The sequence below is a fragment of the Vanacampus margaritifer genome, chromosome 13 (genome assembly GCF_051991255.1).
Source record: "Vanacampus margaritifer isolate UIUO_Vmar chromosome 13, RoL_Vmar_1.0, whole genome shotgun sequence".
Taxonomy (NCBI): Eukaryota; Metazoa; Chordata; class Actinopteri; order Syngnathiformes; family Syngnathidae; genus Vanacampus; species Vanacampus margaritifer.
The window spans coordinates 6,607,809-6,618,152 of record NC_135444.1 but is presented as its reverse complement, the minus strand read 5'-3'; the positions used below and the strand labels follow the sequence as shown (position 1 = coordinate 6,618,152).

Sequence of the window (10,344 nt, the reverse complement as noted above, 5' to 3'; positions counted from 1 at the left end):
GTTTGTGCGGAGTCTCGCGGTATTTGACAGCACTCCGGGAATGCTACCTTGTTTACATTGGTGGCACGCGGGTCAGGAGTGTGGCGGCTGCTGGGGGGCCTAGCGGACGAACTGCCAGCCTGCCTTTCACAACACGCACACAACCGCACTGACACGGCGGCAGCGGCTGCAGCACTTTCTCTCCCGTCCCCCGCAAAACCCCAAAAACTTTTCAGCGTTTCGGCAAGCAACAAGAGACCGAGCCAGGCGACTTTTTCCTCCCCTCCCTCCTCGCTTTTGGACAGGAAAGGGAAAGCCCGAAAAGAGACGAGCCGTAACAATCAGTGGAGTGTCTGCGCGTGAAGAAGGAATAGCTTAGCAACAGAGTCCCACTTCCTGGTAAGTCCTCACACAGCTGACCGTGAACTTAGCAAAACTACTCTGGAGCGGCTAATGAACTGGTTCTCAACTGTTTATCCGATCTGTTTTGGACAAGGCTGGGACGGGACACTTGTTAGACGTTTGCCCGTGTTGCCACAGTCGATGTTTATGGAAGAGCTTCACATTTGAAGGGAAAAAAGTTTGAGGGAAGTTCGTTGGCTAGCTTAGCCTGCCCGAGGCTAGCATGTAGCAACGCTAACTTTCGCTGCATTCGAGTTCATCAGACTTGAAGCAACTAATGTCACTGTCACTTCAGTACGATACAGTGTGCTTCCAATCAAATATGTTCGGACGCGACTGACGCTGCAGAATACAATAATGTAGCGACTTGTTGAATCCATGCACAGATTTCACATGATGCAACGTAATAGCCCGTGGGCTGTGTAGTGTACTCGTGTAATTACTTTCCACACCAATATACTTTTAAGCCCTTGAGTTTTTAAGACGTGTCTTTGACTTTCCATAATTATGAAGTTGCATTATGGGTGATTTGCAAGGGGAGACGCGCTTCTGTGTGGTTATTACGTCTTCAAGTAGTAGATCACGTGTCTGTCTCAACCAGCTCTCATTCAGGCAAACTCGTGTTGACAGATGCTCACTTGAAAGGCCATTAAATCAATTAACCTCTTAATGATCGGTCAAAAACATTAAGTAGGTATGTAGTTTTAACTTAAACGTGTGTGGGTAATTTAGAAGATGGATTGATTACCATGAAACTAGCATTAATAATTAACAGATGATCCCAATCATCTAGTGGTCCCCAACCTTTTTTCCACCATGGACCGGTTCATACATGTCCACAGCTTTGGCGGACCGGCAACCCAGTGGGTTGGGGGTGGGGGTGGGGGGTGCTTGGCTGTCCGTCGGCTGATTAATAAAAGGCTACGACAACAAACGCAAGTCCACTACCATAACAAGGGTAACAAAACGCGACTGAGATAATTAGCATCTTGACATGTGTCAAGAGTCGTAAACAGAGACAATCTGGTCACTTTTCAAAATAAAATATTTTTAAGCCTCGGCTAATCAATTAACCAGAAGTACAGTAAGTTTTTTTTTTTTTTTCTCAACTGTGCGGCCCGGTCCAAAGGTGCCCACGGCCCGGTACAGGTCCGCGGCCCGGTGGTTGGGGACCACTGATCTAGATGACATTTTCCTGTGATAAATATTAAGAAAGTAGTGAAAATGCACTAATATTTGGACAACGTCTTAAAGGGACTGCAACATGAAAAATCTACTTTTTGGAGCTTTCTGCCATGTTAAAATGCAAATTCCTCACCAAAAACATGACCAAAGTTGTGTTTTCCTTCATTCGCCCATGTATGAAAAATTCTAGGTTATTCTGCTCTCCAAGCACCAGCCCCTCCCAACCTGAGAAAAAAAGCTGTTGGCACGGTTTGACGTCATTGCGTGCGGCCCCACCCCCGCACCGCTTATGCGGACTAAACGCACGCCCACTTTCTCTGAGACCTTCCTCCATAGGATAATTGCAAAAGTAGCCTTTATCAATAAACATTGTCCAAATTAATTCAAAGCAATCAATTATTCTTCACATTTGCAATGCCAAAGTGCAATGAAATGACAATTGGCTGTCTTAAAATCCATTTAAATGAATGGATGGTGTATAGTGGATAGTGCGCTCACCCCATAGGCAACAGGGCGTGTGTTCGCGGCCCACTGTGGTGTTTTTTTTCCCCCTCCTCTTCTCTAACCTCTTTTCCACGATTTCTTGCGGCAAGCACCCGTTTTATTTCAAATGTTTATTCAAGAATTGATGGCTTGCGTGACCAAACGCAGAGATCTAGCAGCCTGAAATTTAGAGTCCATTTTAAAAATCTGCTTAAAACCTACTATCTGTTTGTTTTGTGGGCGTTGAACCGAGCGTTTGACTTCCGGGTAAGAAAAATAGCCACCGAAATAACTCCTATTTCATAAGAAATTACATCGCACTTGTGTCAAAGGTAAGATTTCATCATTATATGCCTATAGTTAACTGTGGAAGGGCTTAAAATACCATGGTGTAGTCCTTTTAATGCAAAGATGGAAGTTTTAGGTGTGACATTTTTAGTGGAATCCTATTTTGAAACTTCGAATACTTTATTAATTGTTATCCTAGTTCACTGACAAGCTTTCTAAGTACAGAAACAGACAACAACAATGATGTTAATTATGTTAAATTAGTGAATTAGGTGATTACAGTCACTGAGTGAAATCATATGTACAGTAGATCTCAGCATAACAAAAATCGTAATTTGAAAACGGCAATAAATATCGAATTGAAAATTTCTACATTAAATAAGCTGAAAGCCTCCTTTTAGTAAATATAATGTACAAAATGTAAAATAATGTGAATATATAAAATATATAAGGCAAAAAATAATCACTTATAAAAGATGCATGTAAATTGACCAATTTACTTCAAATTTGTCAGAAGCATAAAACAAAAATCTAAAAAGTATAGCCATTTTATTTGAAGAATGTCCTCACTTAGGTAAGAGTTTTTGACGGAGGTTTTGTCAATTACAACTCTGGGAAATATTGACCGACTCTTGCACAGCTTGTAGTTGATCTTTTGAGAAATGTTGAAGTCGTGATTAAAACTAAGACACCTGTTCGACATCATTGTTAGTTGTTTATAGTGGTAAGATGAAAAACATGAATGTGGTGAGACAAAGAAAACTGCTGTAAGGTTGCATTGCCTTTCAATGTGCAAACATGATGTGGCTTGTTGTGTGGCCGTTTTTTAGTCATTAAGCTGCAGATGTAGCGAATGTCACAATAAATGTTGTCAAGATACACATGAATTTGCGCAATGAGGGTATGTGAAGTGTCAAAAGATGCGCAACACTGATGTTTGGAGCACAGATGTAGAGTGACTGATTTTTTTAATTTATTTTACATTTTAACATTTTGTATCATGTAAAATTTATTGAATTTATAATTATATTTTATACTAAGCTGACATGGTAGAGAGTGGTTAGCACATCTGCCTCACAATTGTCGGGTTCTGGCTTAGACTTTCTCCCAGTGCTTGCGTGGGTTTTCTTTGCGTACTGCTGCTCTTTCCCACGTTCCAAAAAACATGCATGTTTGGTTCATAAAAGACTGACAGTAATTGTCCATAGCTGTGAATGTGAATGGTTGTTTGTAGAGGTGGGCACTTCCGTCTCTCCGTCGGTCCCTGTTGTTGACAGATGCCCACATTTTTGTTGAGTGCCTAAATTTTCGTCAAATGCTTTTTAATGCTAAGCCTCGAAAAAACACTCGGACTGGGAAGGGCCGCGTGTACTGACCCGGATCGACGGACGGAAACCTGCTTTAGTTGGTGCTCAGTTTGTGTATTTTTTCGCAGCTTTGCATCATAAAGCACTCGACGAGAATGGGAGCATCTCTCAACATCGGGGCCATTGGGGAGACGGAAATGCAGACCCCTGGTTGTTTGTATACACGCGCCCTGCATTTATTGACTGGCGACCAGTCCTGGGTTTGTACCTTGCGTCTTGTGAGATGGGATAGTTTTCAGCTCACTAGCGACCCTTATGAGGAGTGTCATGGAAAAGACATTTATAGATATCTATTTTATTTAATGCTAGATTTTATAAATCTTAACTAGCATTCACAAAACATGGCAGAAGCAACTCAAATAAATAGTTTTATTTGTTTTATAGTTTTGTAGTTAAATAATGTCAACATGCGTTTTTTTTTTTTGTCATGTGGCTGTCCATCTATCCATCCAATTTTATGTATTTTTTGTAATTGCTTTTCCTGAGCAGGGTAAGCTGGAACCTACACCATCTGACGAGAGGCGGGGTACGCAATGGGCTGGTAGCCAGCCAATCACAGGCTATGTAAACAAGAAAAATGCATTTTCCCCACCAAGTTGGATTTGTGGCCTTTTTAATCGTTGGTTATAGATTGGATATCCGCTTTGTGGCCATGCAAGATGAATAAGGATGGTCAGATCAGAATCCGTGTGGTTCTTTCCTCCTTTGAGCCATGTTGTCGTGAGGCAGTGCTGGCAGCATGATAAAACCACACTGTGTCTGTTGAGAGGGAAAAGACAAAAGAAGCTTGTTTGATTTGGCAATGTAAGTGTGTGGATATTTAAGAGTTTGTTGCATTCAGCAGTTTTACAAATGTGCACATTTTAAATTGTGGTTGTTGACACATATGGTTGCTTAATCAAAACTATCTCTGTACATGCATCAGCATGACCACGTACTTTGCACAACTGCCTCTGGTTCCATGTTTGTACCATTTTTATCAATGCCAGTGTAATACATTGGCACATATTTTTTTAGCATATAAAATTAGCTATTGAAAGTATTTTTGGGTGGTTTAATGTTGATGTGAGTGAGCACTGAGCAACGGTATATGAGAGAAATATAAGGCATAATACAATTTTGAACAAAGCTATAGCTAAACAAACTAAAACAGCGTCTCTATCAGATTAAAGATTGTGATTGGCAAACTGTTGACTGGCATTACTATACGGATGTTGTGCAGATGTGCAGAATGACAATTGCTGACCACAAAGCATAGTGGAATGGAAGCAGGATATTTTTGTAAAAAATTATAATTTATGGCATGTACACTGTACTTTGAATTACCAGTTCCCCAATGTATGTGTTTTTGAGTTCAGAGTTGTCGCTTGGCCGATTTTTGCTGCACGCATTACTGCGCTTGAATCTAGGGTTGTCACTATCGAATCTTTTTAAAATCGATTCCTATCGATTATTCTATCAAATAATACCCCCGTCCCACCATAAGATTGTAACTTTTACGGTAAACAAACACTCACTACCATTTACTTCACATATATATCATATCTACGTTACACATGTAAGTGTCTTAAAAGTCACTTACAGATGAGGCAATACTAGTCCATGAGTAAATGACTGGAGCTGTCTGTGTTAGCTACAATGAGCTCAATAACTTCCTGTCTACTGCGTCAGTCTGCAAAAGAGGTCTGTGTCGAAACATGGACGGCGCCGCAAACATGGTTCCATCAGAGCTTTCAGGTACACATTTATTTTTAAAGTCGACTATTGGAATCGCGATTTCGATCAAAAGATTTAAGCCCAAGCGTGTACGTACGGGACAATGTGTGTCTTGATGTTGAGCTGTAAGCAGTTTTTTGAACTGCATATTTAAAGGCGCAGTGTGTAATAAGTGACCATTAGATTTCACTATAGCATAGAATGCAGCCGAAATATATGCAATTAGAAGCAGGCAGGAGCGTGCGCACTACAGTGGCTTAGAGAAAACAGACTTCGCAAGCCACCTCGGCGAGCGACGGCCACTTGGAAGCTGGCGTGAAACCCGGCGAGCGACGGCGAAAGACTGAGAGAGCTGGATTTAGCCGGAGCAGCTTGCAGCCAGAGGCTAGAGTAGCTAACAAGCGGGAGAAGCGAGTTCAAAAAAATAAAAAATGAAAAGCTTGTGAGAGCAAAGCAGAAGGTGACAACTGACGGGAGCGCGAATCACGGGACTTAGCGACAACCACATGAGCGGCATTCAACCCATTAGGTCAGACACACGATATGAGCATCACCAGAGCTAACTACGTTCACAAAGTTGTCCTTTGGACATCCGTAGCAGGAAGATGGCGGATAAACATGGCAACCTCTAGTAAGATGAGACTACAAATTAAATAATGTTCATGCAATACAAAGTATTTTTTATTTTTTTGCACAACTCAATTATTAACGTGGATTCGCTCGTTGCGCTTGGGCTCGGTCCCTATTCCCCGCAAGTAGCTGTGGCCTTTTGTATTTAGGAATTGGCTGTAGTTTTGGAGAAATTGCTTTTAAAATATTTAAGTCTGTTTGAAAATGGTATTCATGTACCTGTTTTCCACTAAATATTTCACCATTTATGCCATCACATTTGGCAACGCTAGAGGGATGATTCAGTTGAGGGTGAGTGGGAGCAGACATACCTTGTTGACCTAATAATTACTCACTTCTTTGTTGCCACATTTGATCATCGTCAAAGGCTCCGTATAAGATTGAGACTCCCAGCGTCATCTTGAACACCGACTGGCTCAGTGAAGTTGACTGTCAGCTGTCAAGGAGTGTTGTCATGAACCGGATGAACGACAGTTGCTGCCAAATGTCAGTTTCAGTCGCTGTGATTTAGAAGCTCAGCCAGGACAAAAATAATTATGAATGAATATCATTAAGTTTAACCATGCTTGAAGTTGAGGACAATAGCCAAGATATATACTGTATATTTTTTTTACACACCTCAAAAAAGTACCTGGAAAGAAGAACTTTAAAAACAAGGCATGGTTTTGTTTTTGAGTATTCATGGAGATGCTGGCTAGCATTATTTTCACAGGGAGGACAAGGTCAGTGCCCCCCCCCCCCCCCCGTTTGAACTTTTTAGTCTATTCTCTATTTGACAAAACCATGCAGTTGTAGTGTCATTTCTGCCATAAAGAGTTTTTACTGTTGTAGGTTATACTAAAATTTCCACTCCTTGATGTGTAGAAATCTGCATGTTGGACTCAGAGCAGTGATTTAGTGCAATGGAATTCACCAATTCAGTTCCCATTTTAGCCCTAAAGCTGGCCCCTCTCCTGTATTGAGGATCAGATGAGACATTTGTCATCTGACCACTTAAACTCAATTTTTGCTTTTGGGCATTTTTTTCTGTAACAAAAACAAAAATATTAGCTTTCTTCCTTCACAAAGCATATTTGAAGACGCATCCTTAGGCCATTTTGAGCTACATTTAACACCGTCTCTTGGATGATGTCAAAGACCATGGCCGGGCATTACACAGAACAGATACTGGCAATGCTGGCAAAGCAAGCCTTATGCATCCTTGGTGTTCCAACTTTGCAAAATTTTAAGTTTCAAGTGAAACATTTAAATACATCTTCCCTTTTCTGGCTCTGTTTGGTTAAAGTTTAGATTAAGGTCTTTGGCAATGAGAGTGCTATTCAAGCAGCTTCTTACACCCTCTTGAAACGGCCCTGTTCATCAATATTTGTGCATCTCTCTCTTTCTTCTTCAGTATGGAGAGGGTCATGGGTGTTTCAAGCATTCAAATCAGACGATGCCTTGCAGCCCCTTGTGTCTCGTGAACACTTTTCACATCACTGTGGAACCGAAGCCTTCTCTCGCTGGGCTCAGTGATACTCTGCAGGGAAAAGACTACAAAGACATGCAAAGGCAAAAGTTACTGACCTTGGACCTTGTTTGAAGTTAATGAAATAGTTTTAGTGCTGCTGGGTCATTTTATGTCATGACCACGCAATCTTTTTTTATGCAGTTTTTTTCTCCAAACCTGTTCAATTTTTAAAGAGATTCTTGACTGATTGAGCTACATTCAGCAGTAAAAAGTTAATATTTTGTCCAGAATGAATTTGATAACTTCAATGTTTTTCATGTTCAATTAATACCTTTAAAAACTAATTTTTAGACTTGCCGCCGATTGAAGATGACATCACCTGTGCTGAGGAAGTAGGGAATGACCAATCATAGCTCACCTGTTTTCTGGGTTTGGTCAGCAAACTGAGCCATGATTGGTTGTTACCTACTTTATTTAAAAAATTGAAAAAGGTGCAAATGAATAAATTTAAACAACTCAAAATTTGTATTAATAATCTTTTTTCTTTTGAAGATTATGCTGATTTGGTAATTGTAGAGTATAATTGAAATTGTTATTTAATTTCAATTAATTGCACAACCCTAAATGAGATTGTCGTTTATCGTAGTTTCTGGGCGTTCTAAAAATGTGTGATTGCGATAGGCCTTATCAGATAGAGAGGAAATAGCTGCAGATGACATTATAAGAATGGCGGACTCGACGTTAAGGCTTGATATGTGCAAAAATCATAACCAACAGTCAACACAGAGTACTTTAAGCACCAATATTTTAGAGTAAGCTACCTGTCTTGTGGAATTGTGATTCAAATAAAGACATTTATGATGACCAGAATGTTAGTTTGCCACTCAATATTGTCTTGAAAAAGACAGGAAACAATTTTGTAAAAAAGAAGAATTAACCTACAAAAACTGCAGTGTTTAATGTATTGTAGTTGCAAATTTGTTTGCAACTACTTGCTTATCATCTTTGAAAGTGAGGTACTATTTTATTATGCAACCTTATCAGATACAATTGTCTATAATTTGTGATGTCGCCACATCGTGCAGCTGTGATTCAAATTTTGAAATGTCCGAAAACCAGTGGCCAAGACTCAGCCACTTGTGAAATCATGTGTCATAACCCAACCCAACGCACCGCGCGAGCGTTCAGTGGAGTTGGCTTGCATCATTGTTGTTCATAATATTAATATTGCTTACGCTCAGTAGAAGCTGAGGAAAATGCTGCTGTGTATTGCCAAAGCCAAGTTGGCATCATTTGAACTCCGGCGGGAAGACAGCCCTCATGCAGTATTATCAATTTTTATTTTAGATCACTCTCCAATTGTCCCCTGTCCCTCTCTGTCCCTCCCATCGCTTTTGATTATCCACTTGCAAAAATACCAATCCCCTGAGGATACAAATCCACTTTCACCGAATGATTACAAGATGCTGGGTGCCACTGTAAACACCACATCAGTGACAATGACAGTATGCATTTGTCATGAGATGAGACGAAAGCAGTATGAATTTGCACTCGTGAACAGATTAAAACAGAGGGAGGGAGAGGGATTTTTTTGTGTTCGTGTGCTATGGGCGTTTGTTTCAGTCTCACCGCAAACGAGCCTTAATGTTTCACGCGGGATTTGTAGCACAATGCTGTAAATTAATATGAAAGCATCTTGTTTTGACAGGCTGTTTTGTCCCCTCCCTCTTTGCGCTGTGAAGAGCTGGCAACATTTCCTTCAGTCTTGCTCTCGTCCTTTAGCCCTTCCACTACATTTTATTACGAGGCTATTGAGATGATCTCAGATTATCATGTTTTTGATGATCTTGAAACCAAAGATCAAGACTCATGGGATGTGTTTTTTATTTTTTATTTTAAATTTTTTATTATTACTGGTCAGTATCTATAGGGTTGTCTTTGTATATCTGCTTTAGACCAAGAGTTTAAAGAGATACAATTGAGAACATAATTATTGCCCCCCCCCCCCCAAAAAAAAAAAATTCATTGTTTTAAAACAAATTCCCGAGTACTTATAAACAAAGCAACACTTTTTTAACACAGCATTTGTAGACATCCTAGCTTCATTTTGGATGCTTGCATTATTTTAGTTTGGACACAGAATTGAAAATATTTCTCAAAAACAACCAGGGTCAAAATTGTCTCGAGGGTGTCTGTTCTTGAAAAGTGGAGTTTTATTGGTCTGCAACCTCGCAGTGCATTCCTGTGCAGAAATCTGGTGATTGTCTGCGTTCACACTGCAGCTCAATTCCGATTTTTTGCCCCACAAGTATCAGATTTTTTTCATGCAGTGTGAACGGTACAATTCCGATTTTTTTTCACACCCGACCTGGGCCTCTTTCGTATGTGGATATAAATCGGATGTGTGTGCAATGCATCTGCACTGTGAACGCACATCCGATTCATACGTCATCAAAAGCCTGATTTGCGCTGTGCGCGGGTGGGAGAGAGTGCTTGGAAGGGAGACTACTGATACATCTGTGAATATATACAAAGCTCTTTTTAGTAACAGTGTTAAATTTTCATTCGCCTTTAATTTAATCACACTTGAAACATGAAGCATAAAGTTGACATTTGTGGCGACAGTAGAAATTCAGCCCTGCAGACGGTTCATCACGCACGTCAATGACGCGACGTCATCTTCAATGAAATGAAGAGATTGAGGAATCTCCCCTCATTCCTCCAAAATATTTCTACCTCTTCCAAATTGGATGCCAGAGTAGCGAGGTTGGAACTTCCAACCTCGCTACTCTGGCGTTAAGAGATGGAAAAAATGAGTTTGACGGGTTTTTGCTCTGATTGTAA

General features: G+C 40.4%; 1 protein-coding gene across 2 annotated transcripts in view; it reads left to right on the top strand.

The window, feature by feature from the left end:
- The window catches only part of nek7 (NIMA-related kinase 7), an 85,320-nt gene continuing 74,976 nt past the window's right edge, over positions 1-10,344 (top strand). For both annotated transcript variants that reach the window (XM_077584503.1, XM_077584502.1), the window contains exon 1: positions 1-378. The gene's annotated coding sequence lies outside the window, so the exon portion shown is untranslated. The remainder of the gene's footprint in view (positions 379-10,344) is intronic.